Source organism: Camelus ferus, chromosome 1, assembly GCF_009834535.1.
Source record: "Camelus ferus isolate YT-003-E chromosome 1, BCGSAC_Cfer_1.0, whole genome shotgun sequence".
Lineage (NCBI taxonomy): Eukaryota > Metazoa > Chordata > Mammalia > Artiodactyla > Camelidae > Camelus > Camelus ferus.
Window position 1 is genome coordinate 24,820,422 of NC_045696.1, and position 20,345 is coordinate 24,840,766.

Here is a 20,345-nt window from a genome sequence, read left to right on the forward strand (position 1 = left end):
CTGGAATAAAGGTGGGGTCAGGAAGACTTCCAGTCATGGAGCACACTGAGAATTCTACGGGTCCGTGTGCACTATTCGTTCAGAATGTTAAAAACCCAGGTGGTGAAGGTAGAAGAGGCTCATCTCCTTCCTGCAGGACGCAATAGAGAAAGCCTTCTAAGTAATGAAAGAGCTTATGAACTTGGCACGCGCTCCTGAAACAGAGTTCTGGATAAAGTCTCAATGAAAGGATGGGCCTTGCACCCAAGTTGGCTCCCAATGGACATGAACTCATTCCTCAGTCCATGTAATTTGGTAATCATTGTGCCTCAGGAGAGTTTCCTTTACTTAGGAATGAGGACATTTTTAAAAGAGGGAAATTAAAGTATACGATAAAGCAACAAAAAAGAAGTCTTCCATGGAATTTCATAGAAAGTGGAGACTCCAAAAATTATTTACTTTAAGAAATGTAATGATGAGTATGTCAATCTCTTCAGGACACAAGGTGTTTCCACATTCAGTAAACATGGCAGAAGACTGCAAAGAAAGAGCAGGTTGGCTTGAAGGTGAATAAGGCATGATAAAAAGGAGATGAGTGGGGAAAAGAGGACTTTATGTCTCCATAAATGCAAAAAAAGCCAGATTGGAAGAAGAGTGAGGCATATTCCAGGTAAAATCAATGAGAATAAATTCACACCTTTAAACATCCTGTAAATGAAATTAACACTTTGAATATACCTTAAAATTAAAAAAAAAAAAAAAACAGGATGGTAAAGAGAAAAATCCTAGGAGTATCAAGGCAGAATAATTAAGTTGGTTACAAAGAATAAGAGAATATTCATGCCAGCCTCAGAGTTCATCTTGGGAGCTTTCTTTTTTTCCTTTTCATACATTCATTGGCAATTTGCTTTTCTTTTCTTTTCTTTTCTTTTTCTTTTTTTTTTTTTTTTTTTTTTTTTGTGAATCACTGGTTAATATTATTTGCTATGTTTAAAACTAAAAGATTTTAGTTTCATAACAGATTCATAAATGTTGGCTCTTATTTTAAAACTCAACATAGGAATATAAAGGAAAAAAATAAAGTCTCTTGTATCTCTCTGTCTTCATCATAACTCCGAGCAAAGCTAGCCACTTTCAACTAATGTAGCAGAAGCACTAAAAGAGCTTATCCTTCTGATCTGTTAACTCCTGAAAAGGTACATCATTAAATAAAGTCAGAGATGCCTAACACAGTATTATCTATGATAGTGAAAAACTTTTCAAATACTTAACAATAGAGTAAACATAATATTTTGAATTGTGAGTTTCTCTAGTCTGCATTGGTTCAGGGTTTAAAATGTGATCATATGAGATCTAATCTCTATCTTGTTCTGAACTAGCTGTTAATGGAAAGACAAGAGTTGATCTGTGAAGAGCAGAATTCTTGAACTTGAAATATGGAGTAGTTACATTTTTTGGTAATGAGTCAAGATCCAAGATATGATCACAGGAGTGAGTGTATGAAGTAGGACAGGTGTTGGGCTCCTTAGAGAAGAGTTCAGGAAACTAAGGGACCAGGGCTTTGGAAAGATCAGCTAGGTGTAGGTCAAAATCACGAATTTTGTCAGGAACAGCACTCAGGAGACTGACAGTGAGCCAAGAGGGAAGTTCAAGAAGTGAGAGAGAGCGCTGTAAGTGATGCCGTGAGGAGGCATGGCTGGTGACATACTGCAACTGAGAGAAGTAAGGAGAATGCTCTTGAAGTGGCAATGCTGAGCAATGAGACAACTCCTCCTCCAGGCTGAGCAGTGTGAGGCGGGTGCCTCCACTTGAGAGGGCTCAAGGGAGCCAGAGTCCTCAGGGGAGAATCTAGTTTCAGTCAGAGCAGGTAGGTAAGGGAACCAGTTAGGGGTACAGGGGATTTTTCTGTTGAATGACTATGAGTTCTACAAGCACAGCAGGAGGGTCCAGGAATTGGGGGGGGGGGTGAAACATGGATAAGAGGAGAGATGTTCATATACCTTATGGTCCCTATGGCCTGGGGGAGGGTGGGATGACCTGATGTGCTTTTTGTAGCAACTGAGGTAAATCCAGAAGAATACTATGATAAGATTGATCTAGATGGGATCAAGGGAAATAGTGATGAAGATACTGTGAGTACCAGGCTGAAGGCAGGGGGAGACAGAGTGATGAGGCTCTCGCCAGAACATCACAGAGATAGGGAGCCCCTCAGCTACTCCCATTGACAAGGCCAGAGGAGGGGGCGTCTTGTCAGTACACAGCTGTCCCTTTGGATGGAACCCCAAAATAGTCCAGCCTACTGAGGAATTCCAATCTCTGATTTAACCACAAAACATCTATAGATTCCAGATAAGATACCTTATATTCTATACTTTCTTATACCTAGATTCTTCTTAATAGTTTCAGGGAATACTGGGGGGACTAAGGACTCTCAGATGTTTGGAGTTAGAAAGCCTGAAAATGTCAGGGTGGGGTCTGCATGACAGTCACTGAGTACACAGGGTGGATTTAGAAAGAAGATGGGAAGAAACTATTTCATCTCCCTGAATGAAATGGAAAGAAATGAAAGGTGTGGAGTGAGGTAAACAGTGCTTTCATAATCTTACTTGACCCAAGAGGATTAAACTGGGTTTGAAACTTTCTGGGTTATGTGGCTTTGTGGTAGCTGGAGTTTAGGTATGACTGAGGACATCCAAGAGAGAGTTACACTGATGGCCAGCTCAGATAGGAAACCAAAAGACAAAAATAAGCAGAAGATGAAAACTGTTTGAATAATTTTAATGAAAGTTATTTCCCAAGACTTTTTAAAGACCAGATTTTAAACATATCTGTTTATGGATATAGCATATGATTAAATTGGATTTTTTATGATTAAAATTAAATGAACAGTAAAAATTATATAGATCAACTCTCACGATTAAAGCTCTGTAATTTTACTCACTCTCTAACCAGAAGGAGGGAGAGGTGCCATGTAGATCTAAACTTCCCAGTTAACAGATATATTGCAAAAAGATTAAAGGCAGGTTGACTTGCAGAAATGCATTTAAATTGTTCAGTGAGCATATGGAAAGTTATTTGCGTTGGTTAATAGAACATGACCAAAAAAAAAAAGTTCTTTCCTTTCCATCTCACTGGTATTTTAAAGCAAATAAAACCAATCTGATTGCATTAAAATTCTGAAAGTTGGGTTTGGCAGGAATACTTTAGAGAGGAATGAGAAAACATCCCCCTACATCTCTGCCTGAATTCCGAAGATGTAAGAAGACAAAGGAGTGGTATGTGGAGGCCACAGCTCCAATTTTTATCAATAAAGCTTGAGGGGAAGATGTTGTGGCCTATTTGATCCAAATGGTCCCCAACTGTTGGACGCTGTGAGCTGGCCTTGAGATGAGTTAAGGCCGTGGGACCCAAGGCCGCGACCAGAGCATGTTTGTAGTATGCAGTAAATAATTGCTATACACATGCATCAATTATATAAGATTTAGAACAAAGAAAATAGAAGTACACATGTGCTAGAGATATTCTGTAAGCCTAATGAACAAAGAAACTCAGATTGTGCATGTGCTGGCAGAGAACGATAAAAAGCAGGACAGGTGCTTTATAGGTGCACACCTCCCTGTGGCAATAAAGTGTTGTTAACCCCATGGTGTCTCCGGCTGAAGTCTGTCCGGCGGTATGGCAACTCCTCGTGCATTTTTTTGTTTGGGCCACTCACCTCCTAGAACCCCATGTCAGCCTCCCTCGCCTGACACTTGGCGCTGTGAGCAGGATGAGGTGAGTGCCCCCTCTGAACCCCCTGCCCCTGACAGGGATGCTCTGATGGAAGCAAAGTGGCCCCCTTCCTCTGTATGGTACCCAGTGGCAGCCTATTTGCTGATGTGGGCTCAACCTGAGGATTGGGACACAGTGGCACCCCAGCCAGATGATGTCTGGAGGGTGTTGGAGCTGTTAGAAAATAATGTCCCATTAGCCTACCGAGAGGCAGCCAGGAGGGTGACCTGGATGTTCTTATCTGTTTTACGGCCCGCTAGCTGAGACATGAGAGATTTACAGATGCAAGTGGAGGAGTTGCATTGCAGAGAACAGGAGCTTAAGCAGAGACCCAGCACAGCAGAAAGGTGTCTGCATGGTCCTAGCTCCACCGCCTCTGAGAGCAGCCATGCCTGTGTAGCTCCAGTCCCACCATCTCTGAGAGCGGTAAGCCCAACCCCTCCCCCCATTCCACTGCGTCTATGGCCTGTGGTGAGGCAGCGGATGGAAATGGAGGAGCCCATGGCTCAGGGGGAAACTCCCGCGGGGCCACAGCGAGTGACACATGTGTAAATGGACCACATATTTGGACTTAATGCAAGTTGTCTGAGAAATGGGAGCGCCAGATGATGTTTGCTTTGCATTTCCATAGTCCAGATGATGAGCTCCTTACAGCTCAAATGAAAGATTTGATTTTGGCTAACGGCCCAACAGGAATGTTTGGGACTACGGTGGCACTACTAGCACTGTTTGTAGACCTCCCCATACATGAAGTGACTGAGGCTCTAGCTTGTCTGAGGGACATAGAGGTGGGCCGAAAGGGGGTACATGCTGCCAAGACTCAAGGTGAGTCCAAGACCCTCTCCTCCCGTGCAGTGACTCAGAAAGGGAAGTTCACACAGAGGAGTGAAAAGGGGAATGCTCCAATTCTGGGAGGGCCCCAAAAGCTAGATTGCCGACAGATATGATGTGATTTACTGGCAGCTGGCTTGGACTGTGTAAAATTGGATGGCCAGCCATTGGAGGTGCTGATGGCCTTATGGAAGAAATTACGGCCTGAGCAACAATATACTCCATTGCCAACCTCCCATCAGGCCCAAGAGGTGGCCTTTGCTGATTTGCTCCTGGACTAGGAGGAAGGCCAAGGTGTTCGGGACATGGGGCACCCCAATGACTTGAGGCCACATGTTGAACTGACTATCCACTGGTCCCCCATGAATAAATAGCGAGTATTGGCACTAATAGACACAGGAGCTGAAATTACATTGGTGCATGGAAATCCAGAGCATTTTTGGAGACCATGGGTTGATATAGAAGGATATGGAAACAAGCAAATGTGTGTTAAACAAGTGACTCTGATTTTGGGCATTGGCCATCTGCCCCCTGCTGCATATGAAGTGCATATATCCCCAGTAGCTGAATATATTCTGGGGATAAACATTTTGCAAGGATTGCAAATACAGATGACTCAAAAGGAATTTTGCCTGAGAGTTCTCTTGGTGAAAACACTTATACAGGGCATCCTCATCATGCACCCTTGATTTTGTCACAGGCCACACAAGTGGTGAGTTTCTGGCAATATCAATTGCCGTGAGGAAATAGGACAGACTATTCTGAAGCTTGAGGAAGCTGGTATAATTCGGGCTACGCATAGCCCATATAACTCTCCAGTGTGGCCAGTGAGGAAGCCAGACGGCTCCTGGAGGATGACAGTGGACTATCGGGAACTGAACAAAGTCACGCCCCCCATGCATGCAGCTGTGCCAAATATAACAGATTTGATGGACCTGCTGTCCCATGAACTGGGTACTTGTCACTATGTGGTTGACCTGGCTAATGCATTCTTCTCAATTGACATAGCCCCTGAGAGCCAAGAACAGTTTGCCTTCACCTGGGAAGGCAGACAATGGACATTTGTTGTGTTGCCACAGGGATATCTGCACAGCCCCACACTGTGCCATGGCCTGGTGGCCCAGGACCTGGCTACGTGCAGCAAACCGGATACCGTTCGCTTGTTCCATTATGCAGATGACATAATGCTAAACTCTGATTCTCTTTCAGATTTGGAAACCACAGCACTGCAAGAAGCCCTGGCAGGCTGGGGGTGGGCTGTGAACGAGGACAAAGTGCAAGGACCTGGATGTTCTGTCAAATTCTTGGGTGTTGTCTGGTCGGGTAAGACAAAAGTGCTGCCTGAAGCAGTAATAGACAAAATCCAGGCATATTCCCGCCCTGAAACAGTTAAACAGTTACAGACTTACTTAGGTCTTCTGGGATACTGGCGGATGCTTATTCCTCCTTTGGCCCAAATAGCCAAACCCCTGTATAAACTGATTAAAAAGGGAGAAGTCTGGAATTGGTCTGAAGAGACTGAATGTGCATTTGTTGAAACTAACAGGGCGGTGGCCCAAGCGCAAGCACTGCACACTGTAGATCCAGACCTCCCTTTCTGGTCGACAGTCCATGTGGACAGTGATGGGTATGGCTGGGGCTTATGGCAGAAGCATGGGCAGCGGAAAGTGCCCATAGGATCCTGGTCTCAGTTGTGGAGAGCTGACTAATCCAGTAAGGGTAGTTCTGGTAAAATCTCTGGTGTGGAGAATAGAGAATAATTACACCCTGAGGTCAATTCACCCCTAAGAAGACCAAAGGAAGGAGTGAGACAGGATGGAAGGGGGCAGGGCACAGCCGCTCAAGGAATGACAGCAATTTAACACCAAAATGGTGGAAGATTGAACTCCCAGTTAGCCTTAAGGATTAAGAGGTTTGACTTCTAGTAGACCTTGAGATCATTATATGCTCATTGTAACAGGGTGATAAGTAACATGCCCGCAGGCACCATGACAGCCCCAAGGCTGACTGCAAAAGGCCAAAGAATGGGCGGTGGCCCTATTTCTGGTAATCTCAGCCCCTTCCCCAGGGCAGTTGGATTGATCCCACCTGTATGTGCGTGTGAAGTTACTGAGACCATAAAAAGTGATAATGCCATGCCTAGTGGGTTTGCGCTCTCTCTCACTTTTGGAGACAGCCTGCACTCTGTCTATGGAGTGTGTACCTACTTTTACTTTAACCTGAGCACCCAATTCCCACACCTCTTTCCTTGCCTTTCTCTTGCCTTACACTCTATGCAGTATGTATCTTTCTAAATAAATCTACCTTTACTCAGTGGTACTTGAATTATTTCCTGCGCGAAGCCAAGGACCCACACCTGGCAGGGCACGTCCCAGGGGCTCAGCCAAGACCTGGGACTTGGCCCTCCTCACACCCCACATCCGTTTTCCTGCATCAGGATCAGTGCTTCTTTTTTTCCATATTAAAATGACATGAATGTTTGCTTCTCCCATAACCTAGCAGCTGTACACTGAGATGTCTCACATTGAAATGTTCCACTTACCTATGACAGTGTAACAAATTACCCCCAAACTAAAATGGTTGAAAACAAAACATATTATCTCTTGATACTGGGGTCAGAAATCCAGACAGGGCCCATTTGTAAAATTCTTCTGCCCCCCGTGGTGTTGACTGGGGCGGTTTGGGGATATTCAGCAGATGTGCTGATTCAGAAGTCCAGATTCGCTGGCACGCCTGGCCTTAGCAGGGAAGCAGGGCCGGCTGGAAGGCTGGGTTCAATTGTGCTCTTCTCCTTCTCCAGGTAGTCTCCAGACTTCTGCACTTGGTTCCTGCAGCTGAACTTCTTACACGGAGACTCAAGACTCCAAAGATGAGTTCCAAGATACGGAAATGTAAATGTTAGTCTCCTATGGCTTGGACCCCAAGCCTGGCACCTTATCAGTCACTTTAATCATACCTTATTTGCTAGGCAGTCAAAAAGCCCACTCAGATTCAAGAGGAGAAAACAAATACGCCATAAGTCCATGAGGGGAGTGCCAAAGAACTTATGGTCCTCTGTATTGTGTGACAGTTTGCCTGTCCTCTGACTACACAGAAAATGCATTCAGCTGGAGCCATGACCCTCAGCGCTCTCACTGCATCACACTCAGGCCGGGTTCTACGGGGCCAGTGTCTACATCAGGTCCTGGCATAAATGAGGCTCCTTGGCTCTTGGTTCCCCTCTAACTGAAGAGCTGTGAACTAAAGAGACGTGTTTTTCTACCACCGCATGATGGTGAGACAAAATAAAAGCAGTGGGTGTGGGGAGGGTTTAGCTCAGAGGTAGAGTGCCTGCATAGCACGCACGAGGTCCTAGGTTCAAACCTCCATTAAAATAAATAAATAATAAACCAAATTACCTCCTTCTCCCCTTAAAAAAAAAAAAAAGTATTTAAAAAAAAAAAAAAAAAAAGAGCAGCAGGAAATCCAGTTCAAATAGGAGGGAATTACAGGCACAGATAGCGGTTACTGAAATTCAGAACTGAGGACAATTCCTGGGAATGCGTCCCCTCTGCACCTTGGTACTGCCTTGTGAGTTCTTGGTTCTGTTTTTTGGGTCCTTATTTATATGTAATAATTGATTTTTTTTTTTTTGCAATCAAGTGACGTCTTCAGCCTAGTTCCTGCCCATAGCAAGTTGGGGAGGTCCAAAGACATCATTGTATTTTATATTTTTTAAAATCCATGCCATTAGCATGAACCAATCACCCTTGTTTTTTCTTTCTTCTTCCTCTTCTTCTTCCTTTTTTTTTCCACTGAGCTAAGCCCTTTTCCACCTTAGACCAAGAGAGTAAGGATGCTGTGGGACAATACTTGTAAGACTCTTTAGAGCCCTAGGAGTCATGGCCTTAATTTTTTTTAAACATTTTTTATTGATTTAAAATCATTTTACAATGTGTCAAATTCCAGTGTAGAGCACAATTTTTCAGTTATACATGAACATATATATATTCATTGTCACATTTTTTTTCTCTGTGAGCTACCACAAGATCTTGTATATATTTCCCTGTCCCTGTGGCCTTAATTTCTTTTGAGGTCTCAACAAGGCGATTTATAACAGCCACACACTTGTAATCTTTACTGTGAATTTGTTTTAGTGCGTTGGATTTTATATTTGCTAAAGCTATTTCTTTCTTTGAAGATGTTTTTTTTTGGGGGGGGTAGGAATAACTAGGGATGAAAAACAATTTGATTTTCAAACCCAACAGTCCCTAAATCCTTTGTATTTCCTCTAAATTCTTAAAATCTAAATGTTTCTTTCTTTTTTCCATCTTCCCTTTCATTTCGTATTTAATTACAGGAAGAAGCCTGTTGGAATTTTCCACATCCTGTCTACAAATTTCTCCAGCTAGATCAATGAATCTGTTAAATAAATACTTTATTTCTTTCCACATTTTGACAGGGAGTTATGTTACCAAACTTTCCAATAACAATTTCCTTACTGTTTTTCAAATCCTCACTGTCTTCTGAAGCCCCTTCCATCTTTGGTCAGCTGCCTTCTTCCTGCTATCCTGCCCCAAAGCTAATGCCAGCTGTTTTAGGTTTTTGTTATAACACCTCTAGGTACCAAACTTTCTGGGGTGCAACCAGGGAAGAAGAACTACGCTGAATCATAAGGAATAAGGATTCATTTTAGGGGTTTAAAGTGAGGCAATCGTAGCACCTGGTAGAAACGTCTTTGGAAGCACGTACCCCCCACATCTGCTATCTAGCCTGAAATTGCTGTAGATCCACATGGCCAGAGGTAGAGGGAAAAAAGTGGATGTGAAAATGGGGTGACCAAGGACAAACTGGAACCCAGGTCTGTTTCTCCGTATCTCCAACCATGATGATGTGGATGAGTGCAGAATCAGCTGACAACTTCACTGCAGAACTAAACACATGCCTGTGTCAGAACTCAGAGCTCCAGGGGACAGGAAGGAGCTACAGGCTTGAGTGCTGTCCTGTGCCAGTAATGTGAGCCAGCAGAGCAGTAACAAATGCTGTGTGAGCTGCAACAGCTTCTGACATCCTACATGCAACCTCAAAGCCTAACGGTTGCTCCTTCCTGTTCTCTTCCAAATATGTTTCTGGTATGCTTAATCTGACCTGGAATTACAGAGACAAGTCTTCTGGGAAGTGTAGTTTCAGTTTAGCAAAATTGAAACTCTGTAAATTCATTGAAAATGGGTATAATTTCTTTGAGGTGAGTTAATTCACCACCAAGTCTCTGATGTACCTCAACTTTTAAAGATTTCCAAGAGTTGATAAGATGCCCATAAATATCCCAGTACAGACTCAATCCTCAGCCAATTTAGAAAAAAAAAAATCCCTTCCTAGTCATGAGGGCTCTTATTCCAGAACTCAGTATTTAGCACCGCCAAATTCTGCTGCCGGAGACTTAGCTGTAAATGAGTAACAATGAGTAGATGGGAAGATGGGTGGAGTACCCTAGTTTCAGCTCTGACAGAATGCTAGTCTACCCACCACCAGTCAGTGCTCATCGCATAGATACATGAATTGTAAACTTCAACTCATTCCTGTAGGAGGATTAGTTTGGAACATTTATCATATTATCGGGGAAAAATCCACAAAGACATATTCTCTCTCTCTCTTTTTTTTTTCCTCCCAAAGTGGCAATCAAAACATTACCAACCTCTTACAAAGTGTGGACATTTGCAGAGTTGGAAGCTTTTCTTTGCAATCTAGAAAATCCTCTTCATTTTCACACACTGGCTCTTCATTGCTGCCTTGAAAGGGAGCTTTGTCAAGTAATGTGGGCTCCACATGTGGGAAGGTGTTTTTAGCCCCGTCGCTTCTACCTTTTGCTATAGAATCCCTCAGACCTACAAAATCTTCCTGCTTTCACGTTTGTTTCAGCTGGAGAATACGTCCTCCACGGGGTGCTGAAGCTGCTGGCAATATTTCCGGGGTCCATGTGCCTAACAGCCTAGAAAGAACAGATAACTCTGTCAGTCTCTCTTCCGCTTCTGAATCCCACAACTTCCATGTACGTGTTCATTTAACATATAGTTGTTATTGCATGCCCACCTGTCATAACTGTATGATCCTGACTCTTTCCAACAACGCTAGTACGTTCTGCTCTTGAGCTGGAGCTCGTGTTAAATGAATTCCAGGTTGCCTCTTCCTGGTTTCTGGATCCTGGAGGGCCATACCATTTGGAGGTCTCTCCTTGGAGAAATGTAGCCATAAATATTTACAGACAATTTGATGTTTAGTCCTTTTTAAGTACTATGTGTTGGTACCACTGGGACTAGGTTTGATGTATTTTTATAGTTGGAAACAAATCTGAAGAAAAAAATTCATATTACAAGAGCTATCAATTGAACAAAGAAGAGAGAAGAAAAAAGAGCTAAAAAGAAAAAAAGAAAACAATATTAGATTGTTCATTTTCCCTTACTACTTACTTCTAATGACACAGTCACATAAATGTTCAAAAATGTTGATTCCATTTTATCCTTTTCACCCTGAGTAGAGACTACTGAAAGCTGGAGTGATTGAGAAAATGCAAATTACATTGACACAAGAGGGCAGCCTTCTCATATATATTTTTGTAATAAATTGCCTGGACTTCAAATAATTCTGTAGAAATTTTAGCTCACATTAGAAAAGAAGGAAAAGGAAGCCTAAGCAAAATTAACCCTTCAAGGTGATTATTTTGCCACGTTCCTTATTTAATTATTGGTAAGTCCTTCTTGACTTTCTTACATCATTATATCTTTACATTGATGTAAGATTAAACTGTCTTACATCAGTAAAATAAAATAAGCAGAAAAGTAAATTTTAACTGCAATGAAATTGCACTGATTTAAATGTTTTATAGAGATGCAAAAGCTTGTGGAGATAGTATCTCATATCTGGAAGCTAAAGTAACTAAAACCAATGTAGTATCGTTGTAAAGCCAGATACTTCAATGGAATAGAATGAAAAGCACAATAATACAAACAAGTAAGAATTATTATATGACAGAAGAGTCATTTTAACTAACCATTTTGAGAATAAATAAGGTTAGACCCTTAACTTATAGCACACAATAATATTAATTCTAGGTAGAGTGTCCATTTAAATGTTAAATATAATATAAAATGCCAGAGGTAAAGCTGGAAAAAGTCACATAATTTAGTAAAGGAAAAGCCTTCCTGAGAATGCCACCCAACGAAGGTATCACAAAGGAGAAAGGGCAGATTTGAGAACAAACCCTAAGTTCTTCAGCTCAAACTGAAAGCAAATGACAAACAGAAAAAGTACATTTGCAACAACTATAAATGCCAATGTTTGATTTCTTTCATGTAAGGGTCCACTTAAAAATAATTAGGAAAATTAAGAAAATTAAGAAGAAATGATTCCTCGCTAGAAACAAATAGACAAAGGACTTAATTTACATTGTCTAGGAAATGATCAATAATTAAAATGAAAAGTTCACCCTCTTTTTCCTCATAAATTTCATTTGTAATAAAGTACATGAAAATTTAAGCAACAACAAAGTAGCACACTTAGCTTATTAGATTAGTGATTGGCAACTGTGAAAGAAATGAAATATCAAATGAAGGAAAGGGTGTTGGAAAGTGAGCTGTCTTGTATTAACATGGGTAAACATCTGTGTTCCCCTAGAATTCATAAGTTGAAACCCTATCCCTCAATGTGGTGGTATCAGGAGGTGGAATCTTTGGGAAGTAATTAGAATTAGAGGAGGTCATGAGGGTGGAGCCCTCACGCATGGAATTAGTGCCCTTATAAGAGTCATGAGAGAGCTTGCTTCACCTCTTTGCTCTCTGCCACATGAGGATACAATGAGAAGATCGCCCCCCTGCAGGCTGGAGGAGGGTTCTCACTGGAACTGGACCACATCAGCACCTGGACACCTGGACACCAAGCCTCCAGAACCTTGAGAAATATACTTTATTTATTTATAAGCCACCCAGTCTATGGTTCTTCGCTACAGCAACCAGAACAGACTAATAATGCTGATAGAAATGTAAATGACCATAATCTTTCTAATGAGAAAACTAAAATAAGAAGCGTTATGCAACTTACCCTAAGTAACAGATTGGATTTTAACAGCAATCACTACCAGTCCGACCCGTGAGATTTACCCCCAATAAATGCTTGGATTTAAGGAGTATATTACTTAGATCTAAATCAAAGACCTAAGCAAAAAGAGGGAATTTATGGTCTTAGGTAGATTGTTTGAACCAGGATCTCATACGCCTTTATTACTCCCTTTGTTTCTGCTTTCTTGGAGTATTCATATTATTCATTCTCTTCTATAACGGACTTTATCTGTTTTTCTTATCCACAAGATGAAAAACAGCTACAGGCATCTCCTGAATTCACATTTTCTGAATAACACCCATTCCTTCTCTTTCCCTTTTGAATTTTCCAGCTGAAAAGACCACAATTGAGCCACCTTGGATTGGGTGTCAATCCCAACCGAGCCCTTTGGACCGGAAGTGAGAGGTGGCCAGGAAGAGGCTCTGATTGACTCGGCTTAGGTTTCGTACATTTAGCTGCTTCAAGCAACTGTGACTAAGGAAACAGTGTCCTCTTGTCAAAATAGCTGTTACAACACAGATCAAGGTGGGGGCATTGGTCTTTCAATGTGATTATGTAATGTTGAGTCAATCCACAATAGGTGTGCAGACATCATCTGGTTTCTGGACTTCAAAACGAAGGACTAGAGTCTTCGTAGACTCTTTATATTAAATTTAACAATTTCCGCTTGTAAAGCCTGTGTCAGAGAGCTGCCCACTCTCTCTGGGCAACAATTCTGTTTTATATTTTGTCTTTCTTTCAAATTTCAGTACAGTCAATATGCCTTAATTTCAGATTTCTTTAAACAAGTGACATAAAAATTTGCTGGGAAACAAGCTGCTGGAAAACAAGCTGCTGGAAAACAAGCTGCACCTAAATTTCCATGAGCTTAAAATATTACATTCACACTTGCTTGCTTAAAATGCTTGCTTTGTTTTAATGTTTTACTCAGTAGATGACCTATAGCACATATTATGCTAAAGAAAATTTGGGGTGAGCAATTCTGAGATTGACCATAAGGGTACGAAGGAGGGCAGATATTTCCTTAGGGTGAAACAATGGCTGGTCCTGGAAAGCCAGATCATCCATTAACATAACTTTGTTCTGGCGTGAAAGCATGCGGTTAAGCCCAGGGGGATTATTTGCTATTTCGAGATGTCCGGGAGGCAATAACAGGATAGATTCAGAAATTTTGCATACCCCGAGCAGGGTGGTTATTCCTGGAAGGGATAGGCCTGAAATTAATCAGTTAAACAGCAAGCAGAACTTAGTGCTTAGCGCATGGAGTATATAAAGCCCCACCTCTTTGGTCGCATTTTTTTCTGAGCTGTATACTCCTAATAAATATGATTTGGAACAGGCTTTTGGGACTCTGGATCCACGAGATCTTGAGTCCCCTGGTCCCATCTTTGCTCTTTTCTTTGTCTCTTTTTTTCTTAAGTCTTGCGTCACCTGTCCTCAGTCACGGCCCTGAGCTGCGCTGGACGCAGCAAAAACTAGCCAAGCAAAAACAAAAAGTGAATTTAAATCATTAATTCAAGTCATTTAATTGTGACTTATCTTTATAGGATGTGCTTTCTTGCATTTAAAAATTCTTTTAAATTCTGTTTTTTTTGTGTGTGTTTTTGGGTTTTTTTTTGGTTACTGACAACTCTTTTCTTAAATGCACACACACACACAGACACACACTCCACTAGCCCTCTTAAAAATTTCTCACATTTGTATTTCCTAAGTGGTGCATATTATATGGAGAAATAAGAATTGAAACTTGAAGAAATATGAGAAATAGGATAATTAGGGGATCAAAGAATGAAAAAGCATTTTATCATAAAATTGTTCTCTTGCACAGAATATTTGCAGGAAAGCCTCCATTTTATTTCCCCAAAGTAACTTTAATAGATTTGAAATGTATGCTAAGGTAAGGCAGATTCTTTACAGAGAGCCTCATTTTTAGTCACAATGATCATTAGGTCCAGGTTTATATCTAGAAGTGACAATGCAATCAATTCTAGCAAGAAGTAATTATGACATCTGTTAACAAATTTTCATTTAAAAGCACCGTCCAGTTATAATTGATCCTGCAAGTAAACCTTTAGTAGCAACAGTGAGGTAATATGTTTAGAGCACTGGAACAGGTCCCATGAAACATAGTCTAGCTTTTCTCTGCTGAAAAAAAGATGTGCATTTTTGGGCAACTGAACTTCGGCTTCTCCACTTATAGGGAGTTTTTCTCAGGGCTAATGTCTGGCACACAGCAGCCTGAATAAATAATAGTTATTCTGATTATTAATCTCCTACAGCTTCAGTCCCTTATGCATCCATTCATTAATTCATTCACCCATTCTCTCATTCCTCCCTGCCAAATCGAGTAATGAACTCCCTGCAGTAAACAAAGAAAGCTTAATTAATGTTCTTTTCTGTTATTGCCTGAAGATTTAGTTCTTTGAAGCAGTTCAGTGAATTTATCTCCAGTGTTCTTCAGGAAAGGACATTATGGGATCCTGCACAATTTTTTCACAAGGTTCTCGATTATCTCTGGGGTACAGTAGACCAGAATGATTGTCTCAGCCCTACTTTGATGGGGGACAAAGAGAGAAGAAGCTGCTGCGTGGGCAGTTGGGTAAACTGTGGGTGGAGGGTGGAGGTGGTATCAACTTGTGATAAAGGCTGACTTGAGATTTTCATCAAAGTTTTGGCTTTGACTCCCTCTCTCTCATTTTCACAAACAACCCACAGGCTGATGTTTGGAATTTATTATTTTCTTGCTTTCCGAATATGATGTTTATTTTAATCTGGTTCTATCTTCGTGCACATATGGCTGGTCTGATTTGCTATCCAAAATCTGGAGATACAGCCCTGGGCTTTGCTGCTACCTAGGGATGGTGTTCTAAGCTCAGGAGATTTTCACTGAATTTTAAAGCAATCCAATCACCAATTTAAGAGTCTCTGCTTAAGGAAAGATGTCATTTTTTCAGACCAAAATGTTGTACAGACATTTGACAATTAAAAACGCCTGAACACGCAATACAGAGGTACATTAGTTGAACTCAAAATACCTTAGCTCATAATAAATGGAATTTAAGGGTTAGTGAATTTTACCATTTAAGAAATACTAATTTTTGTTTCAAAATGTAGTATCAGATTCCTTACATAAATATAAACAGACAAGTATATTTGCTATTAAAGGGACCAACCACTCACCAGAATGGTATAAGGATTACTTTAAACTAAAAACATCTGAACAAACAGCAGCCTCATAAAGAAACCTTATATAAACTTGTTTACTGCCTTAGCACAGCCAGGATCCTCCCTCTGAAGGAATTTCCTGTTCGGGAGAAGACTGATCCTTAGCAATGGGTTATGGGAGCTCAGCTGTCATAAACTCCTCTTTGAGGGAGCTCCCAGCCAGGAAGGAGACTGCCCACAGCACCTGGATGAAAAATTGTGTAAACAGGCCCCATATTACCTTCCATAATTTCCCACTGAAGATCTAGCCGCCCCCTACCTGTTTTAAGCTAGGATATAAACCAGGCCTCCTGGCAGTTTTGGGAGCCTCTCCTTACAGTGTTCCCATATGCATGCGGATTAAACTCTTCTCCTATGTGATGGTTAATTTTATGTGTCAATTTGATGGGGTCACAGGGTGCCCAGACATTTTGTCAGACATTATTCTGGGTATTTCTGTGAGGGTGCTTTTGGATGAGTCTAATTTTTAAATTGATTGCCCAAGTAAAGCAGATTGCCCTCCCTCATGTGAGTGGGGCTCATCCAATCAGTTAGTCCTGAATAAAACAAAAGGCTGACTTCTCCCTGAATAAGTAGGACTTCCTCCTGCCTGGCTGCTTTCCAGTGGGGACAACGGTTTGTTCTGTCTTTCACACTGGAAGTACACCATTGGCTCTCCTGGTTCCCGGGCCTTCAGAGTTGGGCTGGAACTACATCACTGACTCCAGCTTGCCTACATCTGCAGCTTGCCTGTTGAAAATCTTGGGGCTTACCCTCTGTAATCACGTGAGACAATTCCTTACAACCAATCAATCAAGTCAACCAGTTCCATTGGTTCTGTTTCTCTAGAGAACTCTAACACATTTTGTTAATCTGTATGTAGTGAATTAGTTCACTGGTTCCCACCCATTGGACTGAAGTTGGTAGAGGGAAAGTTTTCCTCTGAACAGTTTTGATAATGGAGATGGGGTGTTTGGGGCTCCCCACTCACTCTGGAGGCTGCAGGCGAGATTTTGAAACCTTCAACCAAGCCAGAGAAAGTAAGATTTCTTACCAGACTCTTGGGTCTCTGATCAGTGTCCAATTAAGTGAGGGCAATAAGAACCTCCCCTTCACATTTTAAAAGGGGAAATAGTCATCATTCAGATTTACAAGAGAAGACTCTTTGGCTAGAACTAGTTCTCTGGGTATTGTGATTCTTGGTTTGGATTACTCCTTCTCAGGGAGAGTCATTGTGTCGATTTGTCATTGTCTTTTGTGTTACTGTTTTGTATTTTGCTGTCTAAAAGTGCTTTTTCTAAGAATGAGAATTATAGTGTAAAATAGGGGCATAGGTTCTATAAATCTGTAGTTTGAGTTGACCTCATAGGCCAGTGAGTTTGTGATTCTCACTGGCCTGCAGATCACCTGGACAAACTTTGCTCTGAGTCAGTCACCTATACAAATGGATGAGATGCTCCTTCCATCTTAATTTTGTGTCCTGAGAGTTTGGCTTACATCCAGAGAGAATATTCTCTCTAATGTTCTGCCTGTTGTGGGGTGCAGATTGTGGGTCTTTGCCTGGAGGAAGTCAACTGTCAGGTTGGGGTTCTGAGACACGAGGTACCATTATTAGCTCTCAGGAGACTGTCTAGTCTAAAACGTTCCCTCTCTTGTTGCCTTTGTAGTGCTGAGAACTCCTTCTCAGTATTGCCCACCTCATGTCATGGATTAGAGGAGTCATGATTGGAGATGTCTCATTTTTGAGGAGACTGGAGTAGCATTCGTACTGTCTGTGGCAAATTTTCCTTCTTTCCAGTTGTCTTTGGGAGTGACTTTGGCTTACGGAGGCAGCATTTTCTGTGCCTTCTCCTTCAGGAACATCTCTCCTGTACACAGTTAAATTATAGTCTAAGCCTAGATGGTTACCTCCAGGTCTTCCCACAAAAAGACTTATTAGTTTGCGTTACACTTGAACAGTTATAATTATGCAGATATTAATTGTCAGTGGCCAGACAATGGACCCTTTGATTTAGAAAAGCTTTTACATTTCAGGGGATTCATAGAGAGTGCTTATCCCAAACAAATGCCCTCTTGGTACCTCTGGGAAGATCAAATTTAAAGAAAGGCACAAAAAAAGTAACACAGCTGGCCTAAAAGATTCCCTTAACAAAATAAAAGAGTAGAAGTCAGCCTTAGAAATTAAAGTTCACCATGAACTCTCCTCTGCCTCCCTCCTGTACTTGCCTTTACTTCCAACTCCCTATTCTTGACCCCCCCCAAGATATATTAGATGTCTGGATCCCGTCCCAAATTCACCTGCCTCCAAATTCAGCCCCACTTCTTCAACCAATTCTTTCATTTCCAGAACTCCTCTGGCTCCCCTAGAAAATCTCTTGACCACTAACTTCCTGCTTTAACTTCAATATCCTTACAACAATTACAAAGAAATCCTCTTTACTAAGGACACAGATGGCCAGCCCCTCTCCTGGCCCTCCTCCGAATGATCAAGAAATGGCCCAATTGGAGGCTGATAGTGCAGGACCTAATAGGAGCCATTAGAGAAGCCTTCCCTCTAAAAGTTAGCTGGGGTGAAGTAGAACTATGTGCTCAGAAGGAAGGAGAGTATTAGAAAGCCTTTGTGGAACACAGTACACAAATATTCCAAAGACACAACTGCCCTAAATCCAGAGGTCTCAGAAAACAAAAATCTTTTGATTTATGACTTTATAGAAAGAAATCTAAAATAATGTGGTTGGACACACAGGCTAGTCTCCCTCTGCCCAGGATTTATTTTCTTGAGGCATGGAAACTCTCGTGCACTCCCATTACACTGTGTGTTTACCTCTACTATGTTAAATGTTATCCTGAAATCATCTTTCTAACTATCCAGCTATGCCAGTAGACCATAGGCTCCTTGAATGTTGGGACCTACTCTTTCAGTGATGTAACCTCAGCACCAAAATCTGTGTTTGGAATGATATTCATTCATTGTTGGTTGGTTTGCTTAATGAAAACTCAAAGCATCTGCAAATTCCTTTTTTAGTTTACATATACTAACTACTATATATAAAATAGATAAACAACAAGGCCCTACTGTATAGCACAGGGAACTATATTCAAAACCTTGTAATAGCCTATAATGAAAAAGAATATATAAAAAAGAATATATATAATTGGATCGCTGTGCTGTACAACACAAATTAACACATTGTAAATTGATTATACTTCATTAAAAATAAGTTTAAAAAACTCAAAAGCAGGAAATAAAGAGAAACTGGACAGTTCACATTGAGGGGCTAATAACCACTTAGAGAAAGAGTGAAGGTGATTGTCTAGAGTAACTCCCAGGGTTTTGATCGGCATGCAGGAGTGTCTACAATATTTCCCTTGCAATAACTGGGGATTAATCTCAGATAGGAGTCTGGGATGAGGGTTATTTTTCTATCCAGGATATTACTACTTTTCTCATATAAAAATAGAAGTAAAGACATTAATTATTAGGATTCAAATAGTGTGTTGGACTGATCAACAGTATCCATTTAAAGAATGTTTTCATTTACTAAGCTCCCCAAGCAAGGTCAAATAGTTAAGCCAATTATTATTAGATCTAGGTTCCTTGAAGAAGATGATAGTATGTAGGTTTTGGGGCTCAGTCCTCCCCAGAGTTTATAACACAGGAAATATATTAGTATCCTTATGTACTGGTTATGTTCTCTAATTACAATACAAGTAGATTTTGTGTTTCTTAATCCATATATAACCTGTTGTTGATATAACAGGACAGTATTGGAAGCTCAAAAGAAAGTTTTACCAGGAACCAGATAATAGATCACCTGTCTTCCTTGTTAAGGCAGTTTTTTGCATGTTCACGAAGTAATTTTTGCAGGCTGGTCTTGGAGACTTAGTAGAGACCTACTGCACTTGGTAGAGACTTGCTCAACCCACAGTCGGGGCAACATGTGACCTCACAGAACTCATTCTGATTGGGCAAAAAAAACATCTTCACTAACTACCTCAGAAAATATCCCTTAGTGCAGACTGGAGAGGCTGTGCTCACTGAACTTCCTTGGACTTGAGGTGTAGAAGCAAATATCATCTTTGTTAAAAAGACGCTTTTCTAAGTTTTCCAAAGTTAAATAACATTTCTATAGAGATTTATATATTAGTGCTCATTTTCACCAACATCACACCCATGTTATCAATTCACTTCTTGATAGGAAATGAGAGGCAGACCTGATTGTGATTTAAGTAGATTTACTAGGATATACAGAAATAGAATACAGAGAAAATAGAGGTAGAATATGGACACGCTAAAGGTCCTGAGCTTTCACCACAGACCTGAGCAGTTGCAGCTGGTGTTCTGTTAGTTCTTTAGCAGGATATTCTAGGAACCAACTCTACTCCTCCAGTCTTCCTTCCCTTTCTAGGAACTGCTTCTTAAACCACATCTGCCATGAGCCACATCCACCTTGAAGGAGAATATGCTC